General features: G+C 46.6%; 1 protein-coding gene across 2 annotated transcripts in view; it reads right to left on the bottom strand.

Annotated features, from left to right (window-relative positions):
- Window positions 1–2,955, bottom strand: part of JADE3 (jade family PHD finger 3) — a 211,645-nt gene extending 208,690 nt beyond the window's left edge. Inside the window, exon 1 of one of the 2 annotated variants that reach the window (XM_056107343.1) lies at window positions 2,828–2,955. The gene's annotated coding sequence lies outside the window, so the exon portion shown is untranslated. Of the gene's footprint in view, window positions 1–2,349; window positions 2,402–2,827 lie in introns of those variants that run through there. The other variant, XM_056107344.1, reaches the window with a different exon arrangement.
- Between the last annotated feature and the right edge of the window lie 10,697 nt (window positions 2,956–13,652).

Here is a 13,652-nt window from a genome sequence, read left to right as displayed (position 1 = left end):
TGACAAAATACAGCATTATGACTCAGGAAACATAGAAATAGCAAATGCAGGTTCTGGAACTAGACCTGTGCTCCTGAGTATTCCAAAATGACTAGATGAAGAATGAAAGAATGCAAGGATCTGTCTCAAGGCAACAATACTGGGGCAAGAGCTCTTCTGTAGTAAACAAAATTGTACAGAAGAGTACAGTTGAAAAAGGAAGCATTAATGATAGCTAACATTAATTGAGAAACACTTCTCAAAGATCTCATGTAATCCTCGCATCTCTTCAATGGAGATATTATCTTTTCACAGTTCAAGTATTTAAGCTCAGTGCTCACTTTAAACGAAATGATATGTTATAGTTAGACTAACTCCCAGCTAAACAAAAGAAAAATGGGGAAAAACATCTATTTTAACATATCCAGAGTGATCAAAGACAACTACACTGTGCACAAGGTATGGAGGTCAGTGATTCATATTCCTACTGTTCACGGATACAATGAAATGAAAATGTTGAATTAAATAAAAACACAAAGTTTTGTTCAAGACAATTTTTCTTGAGCACCCTGCCCCCCTCGCCAACGCGCGCCCCCCTAACTACACCTCCCCCCTTTCATTCCCGCACTACCTTACGCTGACAAGAAGTGGCTGCAGGGGAGGTATTTAAGAAAATGACTCTAAGAAAGCGAATTTTGGGTTGCTTCAAGTAAGTAAAGATGTTGTGCAAACAGGTTTTACCTAAATTATTTTCCACTCATCTCCAAGCTGAGAGAAGCAGACAGTTATCTTCCTCAGAAGGTATACAGGGAGTTAGTTCACCTTTACCTCCAAGCCACTGGGCAGCACCATCCACACAGTTTTGATTTCTTATACAATCAGGCCGCCAAGGGGTGTGTGGGGAAGCTCATCTCTCAGTCCGAAGATAAACTGCTGGCCCAGGAAAACAACACAAAAACAAAATCCCCAAAGCCCCAAGAACAGCACCAAACCTCGTGCACATCTAAAGCCACGGAGTTCTCAGCCACACCAGAAAGTCAGAGAGGCAGCCAAACAAGTTTCTTGCCAAATGCCTAACAGTTACATATGACCCAGGGCTACACAACGATACCGTAAACTTGAAAACCTGACTTCTCTGACCACCATTACTGTCACTCAAGAGCCAACTCCATTGGCCCCTCACAAATCACACATGTAGGATGCGCCGGGCCATTTAAAGCCAGACTTCAGGCAAGCAGTGGCCCTGAAAAGCCAGGAGAAAAAGACCGAACAAGGGGAGGGTTAACTTTTTTTAAAACTTTTATTAGTGAGACATCATGAGGTACAGTTGTAGACTTAAAAATTTTTGTGCTTGGGTTTCAATTATACCATGATCAAATACCCATCCCTCCACCAGTACCCATTTCCCACCACCACGGATCCCAGTATCCCTCCCACTCCCCCATCCCCCCATCCCCCCCCCCCCCCCCGCCTCTGTGGCAGGGCAAGGGGAGGGTTAACTTTTTGTGTTAAAAAAAAACTTCGATTGCCCCGTGGCAGAGGGAATCAAATCAACTCGATGAGTGGATAAGTTAAACTTTGCCGTTCGAGCGGTGGGAAAGTTCCCTCTTCACCGTCCCCCACCCCGTAAACCTCGCCAAACACTCACGCGTTCCCACCCCACCAGCCCTCCCCCGCCCCCCCCCCAGACCGCCCGGGGTTTGGAGGTTTCGGCGGCCACCGACCCACAGCGCCCGAACAATGACTGAGGGGGAGGGAAAGTTGGTCGCCTGCGGGGCGCCTGCGATCCCGCCGTGGGGCTATACTCAGGGCCTCCCCGCGCCGGCCGCCCCCCCCCCCACCTCAGGCACTCGCTCCTCCGCGCCCCCTCCGCAAACCTGGAAAAGCCGGGGTGCGCCCTCGCTCCGCGGACGAGCCCCCCGGGTGGCGGCTGCCAGAACAGGTCCTCCCGCCGCGGGGTTGACCCCGTGAGCCCCGACTCCGGGCAGCGAGCGAGAGAGGGAGGGGGCACCTGGGAAAAAAGCCGCCACAGTTATGGCGCTCAATTCCTGCCTGAGGGAAGCCGCGGGCTGCAGCCGAGCCCCAGCGTCCGCCCCCGACCCCGCGACGGCCCCCCGCCGCGGCTCCGGCCGCCCTCGGGGCAGCCGGGCACTTTCCCTCAGCCCACACACACGCTCCCGGCCAGAAGACGCGGGGGACGAGGGCGGCGACGGCGCTGCTAGAGCGACCCCCAGCGCGGTGAGGCTGGGCCGGGACCCTGCGCTCCGCGCCGCCCGCCCGGGCTCTCTGAGGCCGCCGCTCTGGCTTGCCCCGCCGGCGCGACAGCCCCCAAACCGCGTTCGCGCCGCGTCTAGCCCCGGGGGCACTTACCTTCGCTAGGCGCGCTCGCCGCGTCTTCCCGGCTCTCCTCACGGGCCCGGTTCCGTGCCGGGCGAGTCCGGTAGGAGTGGTAACCGCCCCCCTACCCGCTCGCTTTCTTCTCTCCGCTCCCTCGCACCTGCCCCCGAAATCTCCTCCCCACCCCCGCCCCCCGCTCCGGCCGCTCGATCCGCCGGAGCCTCCCCCTGTGTTTCGGCTCCCGCCCTCGGCCCTCGCCCGCCCGGCCCGTCAGGCCTCAGCTCCGGGCAGGCGGTTGGGCGGCGGCGGCGGCGGTAGCGGCAGCAGCAGCGGCGGCGGCGGCGGCGGCGACAGCGGTGGTGGTGGTGGTTGGTGGCGGCGGTGGCGGCGGCGGCGGCGGCTGAAGCAGCGCTGAGCACTATTGTATTCCTGACACTGTGCGCTCCCACGCTCCGCCTCTTCCCCTTCCTTCTTGCCCCCCTCCTACCGCTCCCCCCCCCCCCCTACTCACCCGCAAGCGCCGGCCGCGCTTGCCCTACCCGGCTGGCTCCCCGCCGTTCGCCCGCCGAGCGCTCTTCTGGCGGGCTGGGCGCCGTCAGCACAGCGGGCGCGCCGCGAAGCTCCGCCCATTCGTGCTCCCGCACCCGCGGCGCTGTGCTCCAGGTGGGTTCTTCGCCGCTCCCGCTGGGCGTGCTGCTGCCGGGAGGAGCCTCGGCCCGCTAAGTGCCAGAGAGGACGGCTGGGAGGTGCTTGGCTCTGTTGAAACGCAAATGGAGCTTGTCCTGGCGCCTTCCTATTCTAAAGTTCTCCAAGTAGCACCTTCGTGGATAGAACTCGTAGCCGGCCGCTGTTGCTCTAGCTTGCTTGTGCATGCATTACCTATAATAATAAGGCGAAGGTAGCTAGTAACGAAGTATGTGCATCCAGTTGCCAGTACAAATGGTTTATGATGTGTGGCTCTTTGATATGGCAGGTAGGTGAAGCTACAGCCCTCAATTATTGGATCGAACGCTCAGCTAGGTGCTGCTCTGTAGATATTTTGATGATGTAATTAAAGCTCCTTATCTGTTGCTCTAAAAAAAGAGAAATGATCACGGATAATCGTGATGGGCCCTACTTTTCCTCTCTAAGTGCATACACTACAGATTTCAGATTTTCTTAGCCAGCCTCACAATTGTGTAAACTACTAGCTCCTAATGAATGAATAATATATGTGCTTGTGGTTGTGTGTATGTGTGAATGTTCCCAGTAGTCGCCTTCAACGATAGTGACTCATAGAAATATTAAGCAACAGACCCTTTTTGATTTGCTTATCTGTGTTTGGAATTACCAAATTACCAGGTACAATTACCATGAACTCATATTGTCATTTTCAAGCACATTTATGGCTAAACAAAACCGTAGGCTTCTTTGTACTTCATTTTCCATATTGGAAGCACGGTCCTCCTGTTGTTCGTCGATTTTCTCGAGCGGGCCCAGTAACGTCTCTATCATGAGACTTTGTTGTTACTGTGTTTGGCGTATCGAATCACGGGTAGCTTGCCAGGCTCTGCGGTGCGGGCGAGATATTCTCAGTAGCTTGCCGGGCTCTCCGAGAGGGGTGGAGGAATCGAACTCAGGTCGGCCATGTTGGCAGCTTGTAAGGCAAACGCCCTACCACTGTGCTATCGCTCCATATTAAATTAAATTAAATATAAATTATAAGATGTAAAAATCATAAAATTAAAGATGTAGCTATTTAATAATACACAAATATATGAATTCTAAAATATAGTCTCTGGTCCGTGGTTGGGAGCTTGACACAAGTGAGTGGGGCAGTTAGGACAGAAAAGGGACTGCTATGGCAGTGATAGTGGGAAATGATCACTCTGTAGAAGAACTGAGTGCTGAAAGGAGGTAAAGGGATATACATGATAACCTTTCAGTACCAAACTGCACAAAAAGGGGAGAGAGAGAGAGACAGAGACAGAGAGAGAAAGAGAAAGCAAAGTGTCTGCCATAGACACTGGTGAAGGGAACAGATGATGCAAGATTTTATGACTGAAACCCAATCAGGAACAACTTTGTGATTGTATATCTCATGGTGATTCAACTTTTAAAATGTGAAAAGATGCTCATTTGCACGTAGCACAAAAGCTAGGATATGGAAAAAAATATACTCCTTCTAGCTGTCCTCATTTTATTTTAGTATTTGAAAATAATTACAGAATTATGGCATCTGTAAAAAATATTGTACAGTATTTCTGTGTGTTCTTCACCCAGTTTCTCCCAGTTGCAGTAACATACAAGGTAGAGACCTTGGTACAATACATACACCTTGTTCAGATTTCACCAGTTTTTCATACACTGTGTCTGTGAATATAGTACAGTTTTAGCACCTTATTTAGATTTCACCAGTTTCCATACACTCATTTCTATGTCTATGAATATTGTACTATGTGACTTAAATCATGTGTGTAATCAATGTAATTAACTGTTCCTCCAGCAAAGAGATGCCTCCTGCTCCCCAGATGGTCAGCAGTCCCCTCCTTCGCTACTCTAATCCCAGTCAACCCCTAACATGCTCTCCATCTCTATAATTTTGCTATTTCAAGAGTGTTAGGTAAATAGAATTATACATTTTGAAATGGACTTTTCTTCACTTAAGCATAATTTACTGGAGGTTTTATGTATGCAAACAACCCAAGTTGGCATTGCTAATATATATATATATAGATGTATATATTAGTCTAGTAGTGATTTCTCCTTGTTTTTAATTGCATTTTTCCTAAAAGCTAATGCTGTTGAACATTTTTTCATGTGTTTGTTATCTGCATATCCTTTAGTAGCACTTGTAGCACTGTAGCGCTGTCTTCCCATTGTTCATTGATTTGCTCGAGCAGACCCAGTAACGTCTCCATTGTGAGACTTGTTGTTTCTGTTTTTGGCATATCGAATACATCACAGGTAGCTTGCCAGGCTTTGCCGTGTGGGCGAGATACTCTTGGTAACTTGCCGGGCTCTCCAAGAGGGGCAGAGTAATCAAACTCGGGTCGGCCAGGTCGGCTGCATGCAAGGCAAATGCCCAGCTGTTAATGTCTTTTGCCTGTTTTTTAATATTATTGTTTCCTTCTTACTATTCAATTTTGAGAATATGAATAATCTAGATACAAGTTCTCTGTGAGATAAGTGGTCTACATATATTTTCCCAGCCTATAACTGGTCTTTTTATTCTCTTAAGAGATTTTTGCATGGCCAAGTTTTGTTGAAGTCCAGCTCGTCAATATTGACATTGTATATCATGTTTTTTGTGCCTAAACGTTTTTGCCCATGACTGGAGAGCTGACTCAGTGGTAGAGCATTCTTGGTACTGCAAAATCCATAAATAAATAAAATTTGCCTAACCACAGGTCCCATACGTTTTCTCTTATGTTTCCTTTCAGAAGTATTATCATTTTATGTTTTTACTTTTATGCCATGATTCATTTCTGTGTTAATTTCATTTAATTTCAATAAATTAAATTTAAGAAAATCTATTAATTTTAAGAGCATTAAATTAAGTTAATTTATAATTTTGTATTACATTTTTGTATAAAACCTGTAGAGGTTTATGTAGTTTTGAGTATGGACATATGATGCTCTAACACTGTTTGCTGAAATTATTTTCTTTCTTCCATTGAGAACTTTGCTGTAGTAACTGGCATATATGTGTGAGGCTATTACTGAGATTTTATTTTTTTGGTGGTGGGGGGATTCGGCTATACCCAGTGGTCTGAAGGGTTTACTTCTGGCTTTGCACTCAGGGATAATTTCTGGCTGGCTTGGGGTACCAGATGGAGTTCCAGGGATGGAACCATGGTTAGCAGTGTGCAAGGCAGCTGCTCTACCCATTGTACTATCTACCTGGTCACCTCTCTTTGAGATTTATTTCTTCTACTGTGTTGTTTCTGTCTCTATGAATACTACATTATTGTGATAACTATAGCTAGGTAGTAAGTGTTAACATTTGGGTAAAGTGTGATTACTCCCACCTTCTTCTTCTTCAAAATTGTTTTAGTTATTCGGGATCATTTGCCTTTCTATCTCTCAATCTACATAACCCTTGCAGGAATTTTGGTAGGAATTGTATTCAACCTATATTTCTATTGGTGGAAAGTTAACATTTCTACATTGATATATCAGTATATCAACTATATTGATATTTATGATCCATGAATATGATATATGGTCTCTATTCAGATATTTGATTTTTTTCATTAACATTTTGAAAATGTAAGAATGCAAATATTATGCATGTTTAAGTGTATAACGTATTTCATTTTGGGGGGAATGATTGTAAATAGAAATTTCATTTTTGTTTTCCTAATGCATTGTGAATTAATAGTCTATAGAGATGAATTCAATTTTGTGAGTTGGTCCTATATCTTTGATTGCTAAATCTACTTACTAGTTCCAGTAGACTTTGTAGGTTCTTTGGACTTTTCTATACAGAGACTTTTCACTATTTTTCCTAAAATTATTTAAACACCGTGATTTACAAAATTGTTCATAATACAATTGTTTCAGGCATTCAATGTTCCAACACCACTCCCTCAACCAGTGTGACCTTCTCGCCACCATTGTCCCCAGTTTCCCACTCACTCCCAAGCCTGCCCCCTTAGCAGACAAAAAATTTATTTTACATTGTTTGTTACAACAAAATGACAAATGGAATTATAAAAAATAGTTCAGTAAAATAAAATTTGTGAAAAATTGTTTTATCTGATATAGGTGTTAAAAAGTCATTGTCTGAGGATTTACTGAGCTGTTTGTTGCTAGTTGAGCCTTCTGACTACACAGATATTTTACTTGGTGGTGAATGCAGTCTTATTTCTTCCCTTCAGATCTGTATGCCTTTTCTCTTTTCTCATTTCATTGTGCAGTCAAGAACTCTCAGTCATATATTGAGTTAGAGTGGTATGTGCAGATAGCCTTCCTTTGTTCCCTGTATTGGGAAAAAAAATCTTATCTTTCACCCTTAAGAAAATTGTTAAAGGGGGTATGGTGTTGCTAGCAGGTCAATCTGTACCTGTGAGGCGAATGCATCAGCAGCCTGATGGCACCTTCAGACTTCCAGATACCCCAAAATTGCTGCTGTGCCTTTAGCCAGACCCAAAAAACTTGAGGCAGTTTACCAAGAAAGTAAACGGCCAAAAATTAGGTATGTGGGAGACACACCCACAAACCACCTCCAGCTCAGCTATATAATTGGAAGCATGGCCTCTCTGGTTCCTGATTGAACTGCTTGATGGCCATGATCCCAGAGGCTCAGAAACAAATCTCAAAAACCCAACTGCTTTTGGCTGAAATGCGTTCAGTCCCTGCAGTAGGTTACAGGCACTGGGCCACCCCAGGTGGGAATAGGTTTTGTGCCTTGTCCTGTTCCCCCTGGTGACCTGGTGGCCATCATCCTCCAGAGGCCACTGGAAAGTCAGGTTTGGGCCCACTGACAAGACACGTAGGGCCTCATAGGATGGAGGTAGAGCCAGCCCTTTCCTCCGTGTCCCAACGAGACCCCAAGTCGCTGCCCATGAATGGCCTCTCTGGCTCCTGATCAAGCTGCTTGATGGCCATGATCCCAGAAACTCAGAAACAAATCTCAAAACCCAGTGGCTTTTGGCAGAAATGTGTCTGGACCAAGAGTAGGTTACTGTTGCCGGGCCACCCCAGGGGGGAAAGGGTACTGTCCCTCCACCTGCTCCCCCTTGGCAACTTGGTGGCCGCCATCCACCAGAGGCCATTGAACAATCAGGTTTGGGCCCACAGTGATGAGACATGCGGGGCCTCATGGAATGGATGTGGGGCCGGCCCTTTCCCCCCAACCCAAATGAGACCCCAAGTCACCGTCAACGAATGGCCTCTCTGGCTCCTGATCAAGTTGTTTAATGCCCATGATCCCAGAGACTCAGAAACAAACCGTGGAACCCATCAGCTTTTGGCAGAATGCGTCCAGTCCCTGCAGTAGGTTACTGGCGCTGGGCCCCTCAGGTAGGAATAGATTTCGTGCCTTGGCATGTTCCCCCTGGCGGCTTGGTGGCCGCCATCTTCCAGAGGCCACTGGACAGTCAGGTTTGGGCCCGCAGTGACAAGACACATGGGGCCTCACAGGATGGGGTGGAGCCGGCCCTTTTCTCCCCATCTCAGCAAGACAAGACCCCGAGTCGTTGCCCACGAACGGCCTCTCTGGCTCCTGATCAAGCTGCTTAATGGCCATGATCCCAGAGACTCAGAAATAAATCTCGAAACCCAGCGGCTTTTGGCAGAAATGTGTCCAGACTGCGCAGTAGGTTACTGTCGCTGAGCCACCCCAGGGAGGAAAGGGTGCTGTCCCTCCACCTGCTCCCCTTGGGGACTCAGTGGCCTCCATCCACCAGAGGCCATTGGACAGCCAGGTTTGGGCCCGCAGTGAGAGACTCAGAAACAAATTTCGGAACCCAGTGGCTTTAGGCAGAAATGCATCCAGACCCCGCAGTAGGTTACTATCGCTGGGCCACCCCAGGGGGGAAAGGGTGCTGTCCCTCCACCTGCTCCCCCTTGGCGGCTCAGTGGCCGCCATCCACAAGAGGCCATTGGACATTCAGGTTGGGCCCACAGTAATGAGACACGCGGGGCCTCAAGGGATAGGGGTGGAGCTGGCCCTTTCCTCCTGATCCCAATGAGACCCTGAGTCACCGCCCATGAATGGCCTTTCTGGCTCCTGATCAAGCTGCTTAGCGGCAATGATTCAAGAGACTCAGGAACAAATCTTGGAACCCAGTAGGTTTTGGCAGAAATCCCTCCAGATTTAATTGTTAAAATTTCAGAATTTAAAAATCACATGGCCACTACTGCAGCCACATGACATCATATGTAATTCATAACCAGCAATAGCAAACAAATTGTCTACTGTTGCCTTTTCAGCAGATCTGAGTGTTTGGGTAAAATCCCATATAATAATGATGGGTCTGATGTCAAAATATTGAATGTAATCAAAGTAGAGACAGAGTAATGTGGAAATCATTTGCCCCACAGGTGGGGGGAGGGTGTGGGATGGGGGTATATTGGGGTTTTGGGGGGGTGGAGAATGGGCACTGATGAAGGTACGGGTGTTTCATTGTATGACCGAGACTTTAACCCGAAAGCTTTGTAACTGCTCTCATGGTGATTCAATAAATAAAATTATAAAAAAATGCAAAAAAAAAGTAAGGTGGAGTTCATGCCCAATTCAATCAGCTAACCAGTGGCTGAATAAATAGCATTACTCCTATATAAAAAAGAAAGAAAATTGTTCCACCTGAGAACTGGACTACAGAACTGATTTTATCAAGGGCTACATTTGGGGTAGTTGGAAGGGGACTCTGGGACAATGGTGGAAGGAAGTCGACACTAATGGAAGATGCTGTGTTGGAATAGCGTATGCATGAAACCCTATCAACAATACTGAAATCACAGGGTTTCAAATTTAAAAAGAAAGAAAATTGTCAACTGAAATTTTAATTTCTTGTAGATGCTGTTAATCAAGTGGTGAGAGTGTACTTCTATTTGTTGTTTGCTGAGAGTTATTGGCATGAATTAATGTTGAATTTTGTCTTGATTTGGGGCTTTTGTGTGCATTTGTTTTGAGGTCACTTCTGGCTCTGCACTCAGGGATCACTCCTCATAGAGCTCCAGGGACCATATGGATTCTGGTGATAAAACCTGGTCAGCCGGGTGCATGACAAGCTCTTCACCCACTGTACTATCTCTCTGGCCCTGTTTTATTTTGTTTTTGGTGATGAGGATGAAATCCAAAGCCTCTTTCATACAGATCCTGTGCTCTAATGCTAAGCCATATCCTTAGCCCCAAATGCTGAATATTGTGAAGTGCTTTTTGTGTATCAATTGACATGATCATATTTTATTATCATCGTTATTTTATTAATAATAATTTAATATTAACAATAATTTAGTATTATTATCACTATTATTAATATTACATAATATATAATTATATTATTATTAATATTGATAATATTGGGCTGGAGCGATAGCACAGCAGTAGGGCATTTGCCTTGCGCACAGCCAGCCCGGCTGAGCCGGGCTCAATTCCTCTGCCCCTCTCAGAGAGCCCAGCAAGCTACCGAGAGTATCTCGCCCACACAGCAAAGCCTGGCTACCCGTGACATATTCAATATGCCAAACAAGTAACAACAGTCTCAAAAAATGGAGACGTTACTGGGCCTGCTCAAGCAAATCGATGAACAGTGGGAGGACAGTGACAGTGTGACAGTGATAATATTATTTTCATATTATTATTTAGATTGTGTATATAGCAAATTAAAATGATTATTTATTCATTATTTTGGGAGTTCTTTTATTGTTGTTTTGGGGCCATACCTAGCAGTGCTTAGTGCTTACTCCCGGATCTGTGTTATGGGATCACTCCTAGTGGTGCTCAGGGGACCACAAGTGGTGCTTGGGATTGAACTCAGGGTGACCACATGCAAGGCAAGCACCTTAATCCCTATGCTATCTCTCCAGTTATTATTTTTAATGCAAGAATTCTGTTGTAAATTTTCTTGTCAAAATACAGTAGATAAAAGACTAGTTTCAGGGATTTATTCCCCCATACTGTGTTTGGTTTTAGTATTAGGATAAGGGCTGCCTCTTAAAATGAGTGAGAATTTGTGCAGAAAATAGTTAACATAGCAGGTCTTTGGCAGGTAACTGAGAACTTGTATTTCAGGCAGGTTTCCACTATTCCCAGAACTAATAAGCGTGGGTCACTTTGCCTAAAACTTTTGAAGAAAAGTAATTTGTGCTGGGCCTAGGATTCAAGTTCCCTTATTTTCAGTGTTAAAAAAGAGTTAAAATAGCAAGCTAGTGGCTGAACTCTATTTCATTATGTGTGAGGCCTTGTGTTCAATCCCCCAGAATCTCAATAAATAAATAGATAAATAGCAAGCTTGACGATCATCTTTTGAAAGGCCTTGCAACGAGCTCAGTCCTTGAATAATATCTGAAAATTTGGATTGGAGGCAAGTCACCACCATTCCCAGAACTGATAAAGGACTTAGTGTTCATAAACTTGCACAAACAAATGTTTTATGTGGAACACCTGCTTTCCTTCTGGCATTTTGGTGGCAGACAGAGGGTGTATACATGACCAGTTTCTGATAAATACCCTGGGAACTGAGTTTCTAATGAGCTTCCCTGATGGACAACATTTCTCAAGTGTTGTCATAACTCTTTGCTGGAGTACTTAAGTATATCCTGTGTGACTTCACTGGGAGAGGACTATTAGAAGCTTCTGACTGGTTTCCCTGGCGTTCATTCCCAGAAACCTTTGCTGAATTTACTTTTACCTTATTTCTTTGCTGAATTTACTCTGTATTCTCTTAATCTAAAAATTACAACCATAACTATAGGTTCTGTGAGTTCACCAAGTGAGCTCACCTGTGAATTCAATGGGAATTTATCTGTGATTTCACCTAGTGAATCACTGAGTCTGGGAATTGTTTTGGGACCCTAACAGAAGTGTCTCCTATTCCATATAATACAGAAGATTTTGTAAAAATGGTGCTGACTGTTCTTTCTTTTTGCTGTTAATTTTTAAAAATTTGGTAGATTTTGCCAGTGAAATCATGTGAACATGGAACTTAACTTTTGTAAAAAGACCCTTGTGTTGGGGGTATGGGTGCTGCCAGCAGGTCACTCTGTACCTGTGAGGTGAGTGCATCAGCAGCCTGATGGCAATGTCAGACTTTTAGATACCCCAAAATTGCTGCTGTGCCTTTGGCCAGACCCCAAAAACTTGGGGCAAAGTTTACCAAGAAAGTAAACGGCCAAAAGTTAGGTATGTGGGAGACACACCCACAAACCACCTTTGGCTCAGCTATATAATTGAAGGCATGGCCTCTATGGTTCCTGATCGAACTGCTTAATGGCCATGATCCCAGAGTCTCAGAAACGAATCTCAGAACCCAAAGGCTTTTGGCAGAAATGCGTCCAGTCCCTGCAGTAGGTTACAGGCGCTGGGCCACTCCAGGTGGGAATAGGGTTCGTGCCTTGGCCTGTTCCCCCTCACAGCCTGGTGACCACCATCCTCCAGAGGCCACTGGACAGTCAGGTTTGGGCCTGCAGTGATGAGACACACGGGGCCTCACCACATGGGGGTGGAGCCGACTCTTTCTCCCCATCCCAACGAGACCCTGAGTCACTGCCTACAAACGGCCTCTCTGGCTCCTGATCAAGCTTATTAATAGCTATGATACCGGAGACTCAGAAACAAATCTTGAAACCCAGCGGCTTTTGGCAGAAATGCATCTGGACTGCATACAAGGTGGCTGCCGGCTCAGAACTTATTGGAAAGCCAGGTATGAGCCGGCAGTGACGGGGCAACTGCAGTCTCATGGGAAGGGGGACAGTACCGGCTCGTCCTTCACGTCCTACCGAGGTTACGAGTTGCCCCCCACAAGCGGCTCTCTGGCATGGCCATGGCTCTAGAGGCAAAAGGACTTAATCCAGAGCCCAGAAGCTTGCAGCAGAAAAGTGAATGGACCATGTGTTAAACTATGGCGCCATGCCTCCCCAGGAGGAAAAGGGTGTTGCTCCCTTCCACCTTTTCCCCCCTGGCAGCAAGATGGCCGCCACCTCAGAGCTTATTCGAAAGGCAGGTATGAGCTGGCAGTGACAGGGCAACTGCAGTCTCATGGGAAGGAGGGCGGTACCGGCTCGTCCTTCACGCCCTACCGAGGTCACGAGTTGCCCCCCACAAGTGGCTCTCTGGCGTGGCCATGGCTCCAGAGGCAAAAGGACTTAGTCCAGAGTCCAGCAGCTTGCAGAAGAAAAGTGAATGGACCATGCGTTAAACTACGGCACCATGACTCCCCAGGAGGGAAAGGGTGTTGCTCCCTTCCACCTTTATCCCCCCTGGCAGCAAGGTGGCCGCCGCCTCAGAGCTTATAGGAAAGTCAGGTATGAGCCAGAGGTGAAGGGGCAACTGCAGTCTCATGGGAAGGAAGGTGGTACCAGCACGTCCTTCACGCCCTCCCGAGATCATGAGTTACCCCCCACGAGCGGCTCTCCGGCACGGCCATAACACCGGACACACAGAAACCAATCTCGTAATTATCTGGCTCTTTGCAGAAATCCAAAATCGTGGCCACGTGACATTATATGATTCTCATAACCAGCTATAGAAAACAAAATATTTCACAATGCCTTTTCAGCAATTCTGATTGTTTGGGGGGGGGGAATTCTAAACAATAATGGTGCATCTTTTGTCGAAATAATGAATGTAATCGATGTAGAGAAAAGTTAAGTAGAAATCATCTGCCTCACAGGCATTTGGAGGGATG

The sequence above is a fragment of the Sorex fumeus genome, unplaced genomic scaffold (assembly GCF_029834395.1).
Source record: "Sorex fumeus unplaced genomic scaffold, SorFum_2.1 ptg000162l, whole genome shotgun sequence".
NCBI classification, from domain to species: domain Eukaryota; kingdom Metazoa; phylum Chordata; class Mammalia; order Eulipotyphla; family Soricidae; genus Sorex; species Sorex fumeus.
The sequence above is the reverse complement of the archived record's forward strand: the minus strand, read 5'-3'. Positions and strand labels throughout refer to the sequence as shown.